Source organism: Cervus elaphus, chromosome 20 (assembly GCF_910594005.1).
Source record: "Cervus elaphus chromosome 20, mCerEla1.1, whole genome shotgun sequence".
NCBI lineage: Eukaryota > Metazoa > Chordata > Mammalia > Artiodactyla > Cervidae > Cervus > Cervus elaphus.
This window is the reverse complement of record NC_057834.1, coordinates 119,457,478-119,475,435: the sequence shown is the minus strand read 5'-3', so window position 1 is coordinate 119,475,435 and position 17,958 is coordinate 119,457,478.

The window sequence follows — 17,958 nt, the reverse complement described above, 5'->3', positions numbered from 1 at the left end:
ATATACCACCCCCATTGGAGCTGGATTAAAACTCAGCATTCAAAAACGAAGATCATGGCATCTGGTTCCATCTCTTCATGGCAAATATATGGGGAAACAAAGGAAACAGCAACAGACTTTATTTTGGGGGGCTCCAAAATCACTGTGGGTGGTGACTGCAGCCATGAAATTAAAAGACACTTGCTCCTTGGAAGAAAAGCTATGACAAGCCTAGACAGTATGTTAAAAAGTAGAGACAGTACTTTGCCAACATCTGTCTGTAAAGTCAAAGCCATGGTTTTTCCAGTAGTCATTTTTGGATGTGACAGTTGGACCATAAAGAAAGCTGAGTATCAAAGAACTGATGTTTTGAACTGTGGTGTTAGAGAAGACACTTGAGGGTCCCTTGGACTGCAAGGAGATCAAACCAGTCAATCATAAAGGAAATCAGTCATTGAATGGACTAATGCTGAAGCTGAAGCTCCAGTACTTTGGCCACCTGATGTGAAGGACTGACTCCTTGGAAAAGATCCTGATGCTGGGAAAGATTGAAGGCAGGAGGATAAAGGGATGATAGAGGATGATATGGTTGGATGGCATCACTGATTCAATGGGCATGAGTTTGAGCAAGCTCCAGGAGATGCTGAAGGGCGGGTGAGCCTGATGTGCTGCAATCCATGGGGTCTCAAAGAGTCAGATATGACTGTGTGACTGAACAACAACAAATCTATATCACCACTTTCTGCCTGGAATGAGATACATAAATGATTCTGAGAAAGCGAGTTATCCTTACTCCTGCACAATGTAATCCTGTTCCCTGCACGATGCTGGCAGTAAAAGCAGTAAAGGTTTCAAAGCTCTCTCTTCAATGTTTACATAGCGCTTATACTTTCGAAAGCACAATCAGAACTACTCCTCAATTTACCAGGTGTTATTAACCTTGTTTTATGGACAAGAAAACAGGAATAGTGCACTTTTCAAGACACAAATGAAGTAAGTGTCAGAATTAAGACCATCACCTTAAATTTCTAACTCCAACTTTGCTAATATCTGACTCTCATTCGTTTTGTATCAGCTTGCTATGTGCTGGCATGGTGCCAGCTGTTTTCTCTGTCATCCTTTCTATACTCTCTGTCCTAGAACATACACCACCTTCTGGACAATCTCTCCAAACTTAAATCTCTCCAAGGCCACTGCCCCATCTAGTGGTAACTCCTGGGAGACACCACAATTTTTCCTACTCCAGACACTGCTTGCTGTTCCCTCTACCTGGAATGCTCTTCCCTTACTCTTCACAGGGTCAGCTCCGTTATCATCCTTCAGTTTGACCTTGAATGTCCTCTCCAACAAGACCCCATCCTGGATCCCCCTATTGAGCAGGGCCTCCGTGTTAGTCTCTCTCCCAGCACTGTGCTTATTTCCTTCTTAGTACTCACTGCAGTCTGTAGTCATTTTACTTCATTGTTTGCTTGTTTGTTATCAGTCTTTCCCTCACAGAATGAATGGGAAAGACCATGTTTATCTTATTCCCCAAGACATCTAGACAGTGCTCTGCATATAATAGGTCCTCAATAAAAATGTGTCTCATGACCTAACACAATTGAGACCAAGGTGGTTTCTGTATTGAACAATAAGCTGGAATTTTCTTTCTAATGAAAAACTTTGATGCTGAAAGAAAATCTCTTTCCGACTGCAGTGGAGATGGAGAATGTTGGCAGGTACCAGATGGAACTAGGTTGGCTAGTTTGGGATCTCTGAGCTCACCCAGGGGCAATAAGAGGCTGACTTGGATTTAGAGCAGTGGCTATGGGGCTGGAGGGGCGACTGAGCTCAAAGATGTGTAGGACTGTGACTGGCTGAGAGAGGTGAGAAGGAGGAAGGAGGGGTGCTCTTAGCATCTTCCCAGGCAGCCTCCTCTTTTCCCTGCTGACTTCACTGGTGACACTGTGTTCCTGAGTGGCCAGGCCTTCTGTTGCTCTTTCAGATCCAGCATACCAAGAGGTTGAACAAGGTACTGTCCTGGGCCCACCAGTTCCCCTACCTCCACCCACTCTGGTTTGGAGAGTTCCTTGGCTTCCTGAACATCTATGACCCTAACTATGCCCAAGCTGTATACCCTCGAGGAGGTGAAGGTTCCTAGGAAAGTTGAAGCTTCATGAGAGAAAAGGGCTCAGGGTGCCATGTGGGGAGGGGTCCTGGGCCTGCACCCAAAGTCTGGCCAGGTGGGGACCCACCCTATTTATCACCTGGCTTCCTCAGGGAATCCCTCAGTCCCTGCCTGACTCAGTCTTCTCTGTCTCCTGAAGATCCTAAGGCCCAGATATACATGACTTCTTCTTCCAGTGAACTGGTGAGTGAGCACCTGCCTTCCCTGCCCTTCCCACTCCCCTTTGGTGCTGTTTGAGAAGGACCTTTGCCTGGCCTGTCTCTCCCTACCCTGTTCCCACTCAATCAGTTACCTGATCCATCAGACTGCCTGGTCCCCATGTTCCTTTCTTAAGCCCAGCTGCTCAGCTTCCTAGTGGGATGACAGAGAAGGAGGCAGGAGAACTCATGGCTGGGCAGAGAAGCAGCACTCAGGCACCTTCTCCTGCTGTGTTTGTCTTTTGCTCTGTGTGGACATCTATTCTGCTAGTTCTGTTTCTCTGTTAGAACTCAGGCTAACTCGGATTTTGCTACCCATAATGTTGAAGAGGAGCAAAATCTTAGGGATGAGTTTCCTGAGTGGGCTTCTATGTGGAACTGGTTCTCTAATAGAAGCAGTTGGAAAGACACTAACGAGCATGTGGTCAGTGGTAAAGAAGACACAGGTGGTCTAGAGCATGAGGTAGCAATGTTGTTGTCGTTCCATTGCTAAGTTGAGTCTGACTCTTTGTTACCCCATGGACTGCAGCACGCCAGGCTTCCCTGTCCTCCACTTTCTCCTGGAGTTTGCTCAAATTCATGTCCATTGAATTGGTGATGCTATCCAACCATCTCATCCTCTGCCACCCTCTTCTCTGCCTGCACTCAATATTTCCCAGCATCAGGATCTTTTCCAATGAGTGTTCTTCACATTAGGTAATGGTACTACAGGAGCTTCAGCTTCAGCATCAGTCCTTCCAGTGAATATTCAGGGTTGATTTCCTTAAGGATTGACTGACTTGATCTCCTTACCATCCAAGGGACTCTCAGGAGTCTTCTCCAGCACCACAATTTGAAAGCAACAATTCTTCGGCACTCAGCCTTCTTTAAAGTCCAACTTTCACATTTGCACACACTGGAAAAACCGTAGCTTTGACTATATGGATATTTGTTGGCAAAATAATGTCATTGCTTTTTAATCTGCTATCTAGGTTTATCATTGCTTTCCTTCCAAAGAGCAAGCAAGCATCTTCTAATTTCATCACTGCAGTCACCATCCACAGTGATTTTGGAGCCCAAGAAAATAAAATCTGTCACTGCTTCCACTTTTTTCACTTCTGTTTGCCATGAAATGTTGCAATCAGATGCCATGATCTTAGTATTTTGAACACTGAGTTTCAAGCCAGTGTTTTCACTCTTTTTTTTCACTCTTATCAAGAGGCTTTTTAGATCCTCTTCACTTTCTGCCGTTAGAGTGGTATCATCTGCATATCTGAAGTTGTTATTTCTCCTGGTAATCTTGTTTCCAATTTGTGAGTCATCCAGCCCAACATTTCGCATGATATACTCTGCATATAAACTCAGTAAATAGGGTGACAATATACAGCCTTGACGTACTCCTTTCCAACTTGGAACCAGCCCATTGTTTCATGTCCAGTTCTAACTGTTGTTTCTTGACCTGCATACAGGTTTCTCAGGAGACAGGTAAGATGGTCTGGTACTCTCATCTCTTGAAGGATTTTCCAGTTTGTTGTGATCCACACAGTCAAATGCTTTAGCGTAGTCAATGAAGCAGAAGTAGATGTTTTTCTGAAATTCCCTTGCTTTCTTTATGACCCAGTGAATGTTGATAATTTTATCTCTGATTCCTCTTCTTTTTCTAAACCCAGCCTGTACATCTGGAAATTCTTAATTCATATACTGCTGAATCCAACTTGAATCCAACTTGAGCATAATCTTAAAGTGAGCATGATGGTATGTAGTTTGAGCATTCTTTAGCATTACCCTTCATCAGGATTGGAATGAAAACTAAGCTTTTCCAGTCCTGTGGCCACTGCTGAGTTTTCCAAATTTGCTGCATATTGAATGCAGTCCTTTTTAAAATTTTTTATTTATTTATTTTAATTGGAGGCTAATTACTTTACAATACTGTAGTGGTTTTTTCCATACATTGACATGAATCAGCCATGGGTGTACTTGTGTTCCCCATCCTGAAATCCCCTCCCACCTCCCTCCCCATCCCATCCCTCAGGGTCATCTCAGTGCACCAGCCCTGAGTACCCTGTCTCGTGCATCCAACCTGGACTGGCTATCTATTTCACATATGATAATATACATGTTTCAATGCTATTCTCTCAAGTCATCCCACCCTTGTCTTCTCCCAGAGTCCAAAAGTCTGTTCTTTACATTTGTATCTCTTTTGCTGTCTTGCACAAAGGGTCATTGTTACCATCTTTCTAAATTCCGTATATATGCCTTAATATACTGTATTGGTGTTTTTCTTTCTGACTTACTTCACTCTGTATAATAGGCTCCAGTTTCATCCACCTCATTAGAACTGATTCAAATGCATTCTTTTTAATAGCTGAGTAATATTCCATTGTGTATATGCACCACAGCTTTCTTATCCATTCGTCTGCAAATGGACTTAGAGGTTGCTTCCATGTCCTATCTATTGTAAACAGTTCTGTGATGAACATTGGGGTACATGTGTCTCTTTCAATTCTGGTTTCCTTGGTGTGTATACCCAGGAGTGGGATTGCTGGGTAGTATGGCAGTTTTGTTTCCAGTTTTTTAAGGAATCTCCACACAGTTCTCCATTGTGGCTGTACTAGTTTGCATTCCCACCAACAGTGTAAGAGGGTTCCCTTTTCTCTCCAGCATTTATTGTTTGTAGACTTTTTGATAGCAGCCATTCTGACTGGTGTGAGATGGTACCTCCTTGTGGTTTTGATTTGCATTTCTATGATAATGAGTGATGTTGAGCATCTTTTCATGTGTTTGCTAGCCATCTGTATGTCTTCTTCAGAGAAATATCTGTTTAGTTCTTTGGCCCATTTTTTGATTGGGTCATTTATTTTTCTGGAATTGAGCTGCAGGCACTGCTTGTATATTTAGATTAATTCCTTGTCAGTTGCTTTATTTGCTATTATTTTCTCCCAATCTGAGGGCTGTCTTTTCACCTTGCTCATAGTTTCCTTCCTTGTGCAAAAGACTTTTAGTTTAATTAGGTCCCATTTTTTTTATTTTTGCTTTTATTTCCATTACTCTGGGAGATGGGTCATAGAGGATCCTGCTGTGATTTATGTCGGAGAGTGTTTTGCCTATGTTTTCCTCTAGAAGTTTATAGTTCCTGGTCTTACATTTAGATCTTTAATCCATTTTGAGTTTATTTTTGTGTATGGTGTTAGAAAGTGTTCTAGTTTCATTCTTTTACAAGTGGTTGACCAGTTTTCCCAACACCACTTGTTAAAGAGATTGTCTTTTCTCCACTGTATAGTCTTGCCTCCTTTGTCAAAGATTAGGTGTCCATAGGTGCGTGGGTTTATCTCTGGGCTTTCTATTTTGTTCCATTGATCTATATTTCTGTCTTTGTGCCAGTACCACACTGTCTTGATGACTGTAGCTTTGTAGTATAATCTGAAATCAAGCAGGTTAATTCCTCCAATTCCATTCTTCTTTCTCAAGATTACTTTGGCTATTCAAGGTTTTTGTATTTCCATACTAATTGTGAAGTTATTTGTTCTAGTTCTCTGAAAAATACTGTTGGTACCTTGATAGGGATTGCATTGAATCTATTTATTGCTTTGGGTAGTATGATCGTTTTCACTATATTGATTCTTCTGATCCATGAACATGGTATATATCTCCATCTATTTGTCTCATCTTTGATTTCTTCCATCAGTGTTTTATAGTTTTCTATATATAGGTCTTTTGTTTCTTTAGGTAGATTTATTCCTAAGTATTTTATTCTTTTTGTTGCAGTGGTGAATGGAATTGTTTCCTTAATTTCTCTTTCTGTTTTCTCATTGTGAATGCAAGGGATTTCTTTGTGTTAATTTTACATCCTGCAACTTTACTATATTCATTGATTAGCTCTAGAAATTTTCTGGTGGAGTCTTTAGGGTTTTCTATGTGAGGATCACGTCATCTGCAAACAGTGAGAGTTTTACTTCTTCTTTTCCAATCTGGATTCCTTTTATTTCTATTTCTTCTCTGGTTACTATTCAAAACTATATTGAATAGTAGTGGTGAGAGTGGGCACTCTTGTCTTGTTCCTGACTTTAGGGGAAATGCTTCTAATTTTTCACCATTGAGGATAATGATTGTTGTGAGTTTATCATATATGGCTTTTGTTATGTTGAGGTATGTTCCTTCTATGCCTGCTTTCTGGAGTGTTTTTATCATAAATGGATGTTGAGTTTTGTCAAAGCCTGTCTCTGCATTTATTGAGATAATCATATGATTTTTATCTTTCAATTTGTTTATGTGGTGTATCACATTGATTGATTTGCTAATGTTAAAGAATCCTTGCATCCCTCTATGATCTTTTTAATATGTTGTTGGATTCTGTTTGCTAGAATTTTTTTAAGGATTTTTGCATCTATGTTCATCAGTGATATTGGCCTGTAATTTTCTGTTTTGCAGCATCTTTGTCTGGTTTTGGTATTGGGGTGATGGTGGCCTCATAGAATGAGTTTGGAAGTTTACCTTCCTCTGCAATTTTCTAGAAGAGTTTGAATAGGATAGGTGTTATCTCTTCTCTAAATTTTTGGTAGAATTCAGTTGTGAAGCCGTCTGGTCCTGGGCTTTTGTTTGTTGAAAGATTTCTGATTACAGTTTCAGTTTAAGTGCTTGTGATGGGTCTGTTAAGATTTTCTATTTCTTCCTAGTTCAGTTATGGAAAGTTATACTTTTCTAAGAACTCGTCCATTTCTTCCATTTGAATACTTTATTGGCATCTAGCTGCTGATAATAGTCTCTTATGATCCTTTGAATTTCTGTGTTGTCTGTTGTGATTTCTCCATCTTCATTTCTAATTTTGTTGATTTGATTCTTCTCCCTTTTTTTCTTGATGAGTCTAGCTAATGGTTTGTCTATTTTATTTATCTTCTCAAAGAACCCGCTTTTAGCTTTGTTGATTTTTGCTATGGTCTCCTTTGTCTCTTTTTCATTTATTTCTGCCCTAATTTTTATGACTTCTTTCCTTCTACTAACTGTGGGGTTCTTCATTTCTTCTTTTTCTAGTTGCTTTAGGTGTAGAGCTAGGTTATTTATTTGATTTTTCTCTTGTTTCTTGAGGTAAGCTTGTATTGTTATGACCCTTCTTCTTACCACTGGTTTTACTGAATCCCATAGGTTTTGGGTTGTTGTGTTCTCATTTTCATTGATTTCTATGCATATTTTGATTGTTTTTTTAATTTCTTCTATGATTTGTTGGTTATTCAGAAGCATGATATTTAGCCTCCTTATGTTTGTGTTTTTAATAGTTTTTTTTTTTTTTCCTGTAGTTGACATCTAATCTTACCACTTTGTGATCAGAAAAGATGCTTGGAATGATTTCAATTTTTTTTAATTTACCAAGGCTAGATTTATGGCCCAGGATGTGATCTATCCTGGAGAAGTTACCGTGTGCACTTGAAAAAAAGTGAAATTCATTGTTTTGGGGGTGAAATGTCCTGTAGATATCAATTAGGTCTAACTGGACCATTGTATCATTAAGTTTTTGTTTCTTTACTAATTTTCTGTTTAGTTGATCCTTCCATAGGTGTGAGTGGGGCATTAAAGTCTCCCACTATTGCTGTGTTACTGGTAATTTCCCCTTCCATACTTGTTAGCATTTGCCTTACATATTGTGGTGCTCCTATGTTGGGTGCATATACATTTATAATTGTTATATCTTCTTCTTGGATTCATCCTTTGATCATTATATAGTGTCCTTCTTTGTCTCTTTTCACAGCCTTTGTTTCAAAGTCTATTTTATCTGATATGAGTATTGCTACTACTGCTTTCTTTTGATCTCCATTTGCATGAAATATATTTTTCCAGCCCTTCACTTTCAGTCTGTATGTGTCCCTTATTTTGAGGTGGGTCTCTTGTAGACAGCATATATAGGGGTCTTGTTTTTGTATCCATCCAGCCAGTCTTTGTCTTTTGGTTGGGGCATTCAACCCATTTACATTTAGGGTAATTATTGATAAGTATGATCCCATTGCCATCTACTTTGTTGTTTTGGGTTTGAGTTTATACAACCTTTTCTGTGTTTCCTATCTAGAGAAGATCCTTTAGCATTTGTTGAAGAGCTGGTTTGGTGATGCTGAATTCTCTCAAATTTTGGTTGTCTGTAAAGCTTTTGATTTCTCCTTCATATTTGAATGAGATCTTTGCTGGGTACAGTAATCTGGGTTGTAGGCTTTTCTCTTTCATCACTTTAAGAATAGCCTGCCATTTCCTTCTGGCCTGAAGAGTGTTTATTGAAAGATCAGCTATTATCCTTATGGGAATCCCCTTGTGTGTTATTGTTGCTTTTCCCTTGCTGCTTTTAATATTTGTTTTTTGTGTTTGATCTTCGTTAATTTGATTAATATGTGCCTTGGGGTGTTTTGCCTTGGGTTTATCCTGTTTGGGACTCTCTGCGTTTCTTGGACTTGGATGGCTATTTCTTTCCCCATTTTAGGGAAGTTTTCAACTATTATCTCCTCATGTATTTTCTCATTGCCTTTCTTTTTGTCTTCTTCTTCTGGGGCTCCTATGATTCGAATGTTGGGGTGTTTGACCTTGTCCTAGAGGTCTTTGAGGTTGTCCTCGTTTCTTTTAATTCTTTTTTCTTTTCTCCCCTCTGCTTCACTTATTTCCACCATTCTATCTTCCACCTCACTTATCCTATCTTCTGCCTCAGTTATTCTACTGTTGGTTCCCTCCAGAGTGTTTTTGATCTCAGTTATTGCATTATTCATTATTGATTGACTCTTTTTTATTTTTTCTAGGTCCTGGTTAAACATTTCTTGCATCTTCTCAATCCTTGTCTCCAGACTATTTATCTGTAACTCCATTTTGTTTTCAAGATTTTGGATCGTTTTTACTATCATTATTCTGAATTCTTTTTCAGGTAGACTCCCTATCTCCTCCTCTTTTGTTTGGTTTCATGGGAATTTATCATGTTCCTTTATCTGTTGTATATTTCTCTTCCTTCTCATCTTGTTTAGATTGCTGTGTTTGGGGTGGCATTTCTGTATGCTGGAAGTTTGTGGTTCTTCTTTATTGTGGAGGCTCCTCCCTGTGGGTGGGATTGGACAAGTGTCTTGTCAAGGTTTCCTGATTAAGGAAGCTTGTGTCGGTGTTCTGGTGGGTGGAGCTGGATCTCCTCTCCTAGAGTGCCATGAAGGGTCCAGTACTGAGTTTTGAGGTATCTATGGGTTTGGTGTGACTTTTGGCCGCCTGTATTTTAATGCTTAGGGTTATGTTCCCACAATGTTGGAGAATTAGCTTGGTATGTCTTGCTCTGGAACTTGTTGGCTCTTGGGTGGAGCTTTGTTTCAGTGTAGGTATGGAGACTTTTAGATGAGCTCTTGTCGATTAATGTTTCCTAGAGTAAGGAGTTTTCTGGTGTTCTCAAGTTTTGGATTTAAGCCTCCTACTTCTGGCTTTCAGTCTTATTCTTACAGTAGCCTCAAGACTTATCCATCTATACAGCACCTAGATAAACTATCTAGGTTAATGGTGAAAAGGTTCTCCACAGTGAGGGACACCCAGAGAGGTTCACTGAGTTACATGGAGAAGAGAAGAGAGAGGAAGGAGATAGAGGTGACCAGGGGGAGAAGAGGGGGAGTCAAAAGGAGAGAGACAGATCTAGCCAGTAATCAGTTCCCTAAGTGTTCTCTACAGCCCAGAACACCCAAAGAGATTCCCAGAGTTGGGTAGAGAAGGGAAGGGGGAGGGAGGAAATAGAGGTGACCTGGGGGAGAAAAAGAAGAGTCAAAAGGGGGAGAGAGCAATCGAGCCAGTAGTCACACTCCTAAGTAAAAATGGGTACTGAAGATTGGATGCTTAAAGGTACAAAATTGATAACAAATACCAAAAAGCAAATATTAAAAATCTAGAATAGAGGTTAGACTCTCAAAAATACAATATGAAAGAAACAAAACAAAAACCACAAAAATTATAAAAATATATATATGAAATTTGCTTTAAAAATAGGCTTTTTTTTTTTTTTTTTTGCAAGGTAATCAGTTCAGTTAAGTTCAGTCACTCAGTCGTGTCCAACTCTTTCCGACCCTATGAATCGCAGCACGTCAGGCCTCCCTGTCCATCACCAACTCCCGGAGTTTACTCAGACTCATGCCCATCAAGTCTGTGATGCCATCCAGCCATCTCATCCTCTGTCGTCCCCTTCTCCTCCTGCCCCCAATCCCTCCCAGCATCAGGGTCTTTTCCAATGAGTCAACTCTTCACATGAGGTGGCCAAAGTACTGGAGTTTCAGCTTCAGCATCAGTCCTTCCAATGAACACCCAGGACTGATCTCCTTTAGGATGGACTGGTTGGATCGCCTTGCAGTCCAAGGGACTCTCAAGAGTCTTCTCCAATACCACAGTTCAGAAGCATCAATTCTTCGGTGCTCAGCTTTCTTCACAGTCCAACTCTCACATCCATACATGACCACTGGAGTAATAAAGAACTTAAAAGTTCAAAAAAATTTTTAAATGATAATAGTAAAATATATCCAGGAATTTCTCTGGAGCTGTTGAGGGCAGTGTGGGGTCAGTTCAGTTTCAGACAGCTCCTTGTTCCAGCTTATACTTCTTCTTAAGGTCTATAGGCCCCTTCCAATGTAGTCAGTGCTAACTACAGGGTTTTAATCTGTTGCACCTGTCACTTCCAAAGTGGTTACCTCTTCTTTGTTTATTTTGGCTTCCTCTGTTTGCAAGTCTCCTCAGTGTCTAATTTCCGCCCTGACACAAGGGGTTGAAGGCAGTCACTTATTTAGGCTAACTTGTTCGGTTGTGCTGTGGGGAGGGAGAAACACCGCAAACAAAGATCACTGGTGTGGGGGGGCAGGGCTCACAGTGTCTGGGCCACACTGGGTTTGCCCCCACTCATGACATGTGTGCTTTCCTGGTCTACAATGCTCAGGCTCCCCTGCTCTGCAGGGGAACTGTCTAAAGCGGGCCCTGGGTTGCATGCACTTCCCAGGCCTAAGCTGCTCAGGTTCAGGTTCTTGGCACTCCACAAAGGCACAGACTCAGTTGGGCCTGCGTTTTGTGCCCTTCCTAGGTCAGAGCAGCTCAGGCGACCAGGTGCTTGGCAAGCGCGCTCTTGCAGCTGGGCAGTGTGTCTTATCACTTCTCTGGTCCCAGTCGCTCGGTTTCCAGGGTGTGCAGCGGGAGCACCATCTCAAGTGTGCCATGTGTCTCCTCTGGGGAGCTGATCTCTGACTGCGACCCTCCTGGCAGATGTCAACTGTCCAGGATCCCAGGAAGACTTGGTTAGTAACTGGGAGCCTGCTCACAGTTTGGTAGAGGATGCCAGCTCTGGGGCAGAGATTGCCCCTCGCCTTCCGGCTCTGGCTGTCGCCTGCCTGCCTCTCTACCTCTGGCAGGGGGAGGGGCTGGTCCACAGCCAGCTAGCTCTCCTCTGATATTCGCTCAGTCCTTTGTTCTGTGAGCAGGCCCAGCGGTGCCTTAGGTTAGAGCTTTTCATGGGTAAGTTCTCTCTTTCTCTTTTCTTTTTTTTTCTCTCTCTGGCTCTCCCACAGTTTGGGTTTCTATCTCATGTTAGCTCCCACCTGTGCCTCCCTGTTCAGCCCCCACTAGCTGCTGGCAGACGCGAGCGTCTGGGCTACTTCTCTGCTAGGAGTTGCAGTTAGGTATGTAATTTGTGGGGGTTTTTTTCCCTCCCAGTTCTGTTGCCCTCTGAGATTCCAACTCCCCACAGACCCATTGGTGAGAGGGTTTCCTGGTGTTTGGAAACTTCTCCTCCTTTATGACTCCCTCCCCGGGACAGGTCTCTGTCTGTAACTCTTTTGTCTCTCTTTTTATCTTTTATGTTTTGTCCTACCTCCTATCAAAGAGAATGGGCTGCCTTTCTGGGTGCCTGGTGTCCTCCACCAGCATTCAGAAGTTGTTTTGTGGAATTTGTTCAGCATTCAGACGATCTTTTGATGAATTTGTGGGGGAGAAAGTGGTCTCCCTATCCTATTCCTCTGCCATCTTAGGATCGCTCCCAGGAAACCTTAGTGCCATCCTTTAAGAGCATCATCTTTTAGGATTTTAAATAAAGATACACAAAACATCATCATTGGATGTTACTAACCAAGTTTTTATAAAAAGCAAGATTCTGATGACCATATATTTGATATCTTAGAACTTTATAGTCAGATTAAAGAGTTTAGTAAGATCGGCTGGTTGTTCCTAGCTGTGCTGGAGAAAGTACCGAAGGAAATGGTTGAGGTTGGGGATTCAAATTCCCAGCCCAAACTATACATAAATGACCAGAAAGATTCTCATCCTGACCTGAAAGAAACCTTTGTTTCCTGTAACCACAGGGCCTCAACCAGGGCTGAGATATGTGAAAACTAAATCCAGAGTCTCATCCTTTCAGTGTCTGAATTAAATGCAAATTGACTTCCCAATCTTCTGCCAAAGTGTGAGCATTTATTGGAAAGTAATGGGAACCTGAAATTGGAATGGGGACATATGGGAAGATACCAGTGAAGTTGAAAACTTTAATGTTTAGCTAGCATTTAGCTAAGTTTAGCTGCCCCTAAGTTTAGCTCCATCTTCTTTACCAGTGATGCATTCCAGAACCAAAAAAATAATTTTAGGATGGTTTTGGGTATACAGCACCAGCTAGGTGGCAATAGCTTGCATATCTGAGGTAAGGTTCTTCAGGAGATTGTATATGCTATAAATTAATGGCCAGTATATGATGTTATTTTTTTATTGCCCTTTAGTTGATTTGCAATATTGTGTTAGTTTTAGGTGTACAGCAAAATGATTCAGATATATGTGTGTGTGTATATATATATATATATTCCTTTTCAGATTCTTCTCCATTATTGATTATCAGAAGATATTGAATAAAGTTCCCTGTGCTATACAGTAAATTATTATTATTTGTCTACTTTATATATAGTAGTGTATATCTATTAATCCCATACTCCTAATTTATTCCTTTCTCTCTTTCTCCTTGGTAGCCATATGTTTATTTCTATGTCTGTGAGTCCATTTCTGTTTTGTAAGCAAGTTCATTTGTATTGGGTTTTTTGATTTCACATATAAGTTATATCATATAATACTTGCTTTCTCTGTCTGACTTCCTTCATTTACTATGATTATCTCTAGGTTGATCCATGTTACCACAAATGGTGTTCTTTCATTCTTTTCATGTCTGAGTAATATTTCAATGTATATACAGAACATCTTTATCCATTCATCTGTAATGGACGTAGGTTGCTTCTACGTCTTAGCAACTGTGAGTCATGCTGCTATGAAAATAATGCTGTCTCTTCCATTGCCAAGATTCACATGTCCAGGAATCAAGGGATGGAAATAGAAGTGGTGCCTTTCATAATTACTATAGTGTGAAGTGATTGTATTAGCAAAATGTTTGCTTCTTGTCCCTGCAACCTAATGTTCTGTTAGCCTAGATGTCTTAGTTCTAAAAGGAGAGAGGCTTCCATTCAGAAACACAACAATGGTAACACTGAATTGAAATTAAGACTGTCATCTGGCCACTTTAGGCTCCTAGTGCCTTTGTACCAAAGGCAGTTTCTGTACTGGATTGATACTGAATACTGAAGTGAAATTGGTAGGTTCCTTACTAATGAAGGTAAAGAGGAGTATGTCCAGAATAGAGGTGATATTTTGGGTGACCCTTTAAAACTATTGGGTTGCCCAAAAAGTTCATTAGGGTTTTTCCATTCCATTTAATGGAAAAATCTGAATGAACTTATTGGCCAACCCAATATCGTGCCTGCTCATTAATGTAAATAGAAAAATGCCACAATGCAATTCAGGCAGGCTAGTTATGGTCCAGCTCTTTAAAGAATAAACCTTTAAGTCATCTCACCAGGTGAAGAACCATGACCAGCTGATGTGCTTTCTGAGGGCAAAAACAACATGGAGAGGGTGGTGGAAGAAGGTAGTTATAATATAGTTATGACCACATGTAAAGAATCTGCTTGCAAAAAAAAAAAAAAAAGAGAGAATCTGCTTGCAACACAGGAGACCTGGGTTCAATCCCTGGGTCAGGAAGATTCTCTGGAGAAGGGAATGGCTACCCACTCCAGTATTCTTGCCTGGAGAATTCCATAGACAGGGAAGCCTGGGGGGCTACAGTCCTTGGGGTCATAAGCAGTTGAACACGACTGAGTAACTAACACTTTCACTTTCTTGACCATGTGACCAGTTACAGAAATGAGGGCAGTAATTATTATGAGTATTTCTTCCTTATTTTGTTATGAATATGACTGTGTGTACACACTTGTATCAGTTTTTTTTTCTTCCTTTCCTCATTCCCTTCACATATAACATGAGATGTATTAATAACAGTTAACCACACAGCATTAAATTCCAGGATATCAGGGAGAAGAGTGACCACCAACCAATGACTTTCCTTTGTCTTGAGGGGAAAGAGTGAAGCATCTTTCAGTTATACACAGGATTGTTGGCAGAAGTATGACTTTATTTGCAGATTAAGTATGGTTTAAAGGGATATATAGGAATGCCGGGTGGAAGGGGTGGGATGTATTGTCTGCTTTTATGTGTCAACTTGAATAGGCTGTAGGTGCAGGTAATCAATTAAACCAAAGCTGTTGTTGTGAAGATTTTGAAGATATAGTTAACATTTACAACCCACTGAATTCAAGAAAAGGAGGTTCCCTTCATAATCTTGGGGAGCTTAATCCACTCACTGAAGAGCCAAAGAGCAAACTTCTAGAAGCTGAGAATGCACAAAGAGAGATTCTCCCTTGAGTTCCTCAACACCTTGGTTGTGGCTAAGTTAAATCAACCTCAGATTTGTGATCTCCTAAACTATCAGATTATGATTTTGTGTTGTTGTATGTCACTAGATTCCTGGTAAATTCTTGTAGCAGGAAGAAGAAACTAATACAGGGCAGACAGGCAGAAAGAAAAAAAAACAGGGAGAGGGCATACAGGCTGGAGTAGGGCAGGTAATGAAGAGTTAGATGGACAGTCAGAGATACAGGTGAGTAGGAGAAGGGGATAAAAAAAGAAGTAAGAAGCCTGAGAATGGGTGAGAGAGTCTGATGGGCAGGAGACAGTTGAAATGAACTGGCAGCCAAGCAGGTGGAAAGAGGGAAGTCAGCAGAGAGGCAGGCAGAGGAGAGCAATGCGAAGATAAGATGGCAGGAAAGAGTCCCTCACAGCTTGTCCTTGTCCTTGCAGATCTTAAGTGAGACTCCTGAGTTGCAGGTGGATCCTGTTCTTGGACTTCAGCACAATTCCTGGCATAAGGCAGGGAACCCTGGAGGGATCCGGTGACAGCTCAAGGCGAAGCAAGGTCAGGGCCACAGCCACCTTCATCTCATTCATCGCAAACTGCTTCCCGATGCAGTTCCTGGGCCCAGGAGGGAAAATGAAATGAGAAGTGGTCTCAAATCCTGTTCTGAGCTGGGTAGGCATTGGCCACTGACCAGAAACAGGATATTCAGAGCTGTCTTCCTTGTGGCCAAGCCCTGATCCCTTTCTTACTAGTCACACTAAACTTGCCAGCCAAACCTTGGTCCACCCTCTCCCTGTGACCTTTGACAAAGCCCATCTCTCTAATGACTCCTAACTCCTACTTCTTCTCTCACTAGAAAATCCTGTTGGTGAGGGTCAGCACTCCTAAGTCACAGAGTCAAGTCTAGTGAATCAGGAAATGTGAATTAGAACTTTGTTCACTGGCCCACAGGCAGTTTCTGGTTTCAGGCAAGGCAGGGCAGTGTAGGGGGTGGGGTAGGTCATATCTCAGGTCCTTGTCATGTATGGGGAAACACAAGGACCCGAATTTCCATACAGGACAAGACAGGATTGTTGTCTAAGGAAGTCTAAATGGCAACAGGGAGGTTTCCTGGAGAGGTCACAGGTTAGTGACCCTGAACCTGCTGGACCATTTGCCTCCCAGTTGATGATCTGGCCTCCTGTGTCCCCTCAGGTCCTCAGTCAATGTGCCTCTGGAACCTTCTCATTCTAATCCAGAAATGACCCATTAACCATCCCTTGGGCTCCTCAGCTGTCCTTTTCAGTCTCCCTGCTTCTTCTTCCTCTTCTAAAGCCACAGCATCTCCAGGCCTGCTATGTTCCCCATCACAGGCAGGAAAATTCCCAGTGCTTCAGCTGCATCACAACCCTCTCTGGATTGCTCCTCACTTATCTGGGGTCTGTCCAGCTCCTCTTCTTCACTCAGCTCCTCTTAAGATCCCTTCCCCACACCTCCTTCAGCCACAGGCTCAAGGTTCAATCCAGTGAACACCTGTCCTCATCCCTCTGCTGACCACACTCTTCTTCCCTGGACCCCAAATGCCATTAGTGTTAACCCAAGGACACATCACTTGTGTCCTGTCCCAGGATGGTGCCAGGAACATGGAACCTTCCACAGTCTGCTCAATGAATGAATGAATGAGTGATTGAGTGAAAGAAAGAAAGAAGGAATGACATCTGTCTTGAATAGAGGTGGGTTTTTTTTTTTTTTTGACCATGCCATGTGGCTCGTGGGGTTTTAGTTCCCTGACCAAGGATTGAATCTGGGCCCTCTGCAGTAAAAACACAGAGTTCTAACCATGAGACCACCAGGGAATTGCCAGAGTATTTGTTTCTTGATGGTGAGCTCTTGAAGTCAGGGACAAAGTCTTCTGTCTCAGTGTCCTCAACTCCTAGCCCAGGATTCCCAACACACAGAGACAGTCTCAATAGTTTTGTATTTAAATAAAGTTAATTGAATCTTTTAAAGATGGAGTAAAAGTAAATATTAATTCTGACCTAGGAATTGAGCTACCTAGTACTTCTTGTCCTTGAATGGCAGTCACAGGACATGTAGATATGTCTACAAGGAAGGACTCGATCCTGGCACAAACCAAATCCTAGAGAAAATTCTGGAAGACAGTTTGACTCAAACCTGTTCTGGGAAGGTTGATTCACTAACTGAAAATTTCACAGAATTGTAGATTCAGAAAGAAACTTGTTTCTACTAAGAACTCTAAGTTTATGGAAGCTAGTATTTCAGGGGAGGATTCTAGCAGCCTGGGAGGATTTTCCCAGCAGCTGATAGAGAGTGCTTTTGCCTAGCTCACAGCTCTTTCAAGTATGCTGTATATTTTACATGCCAGGAACTTTTAAAATGCATGTGTCCTATTCAAATTAGTGGATTTTTCTCTCAAAAGCACTTGACTGTCTCCTTTCTATACTTTTGCCGGCTTGGACTATTGGACTCAAAGTATAGTATCATGAAAAATAATCCCAGATCACAGGAAAAGTTTTGACAACTGGGGAAACTGTCATGTGTTTCAGACGTTAGTGTGCTGTCAAGACGTCTTTTGGACAGACCAGAAAACAAAGTGACACACATTGGTATCAAACTTTCTTGAAAGGCTGCCATAACTTTTCCAGTGTCTGGCTTCAATAGTTAAAACAGGTAGGGCATGTGAAAATGGAAACATGCAAACTACTCAAGATTCAACATGATGGAGAATGGTGATGTAAGTAGAAAAGGTGTGACTGAGAAGATGTAAGATAAAAAAAATCCACCCTTTAAATTTTGACAATCGAAATGGATGACATGAAATTTAACATTTAGTGAGTAATTCTCATTTTGTAGAGTCATCATCTTACAGTGAAGAAAACATTACAAACCAC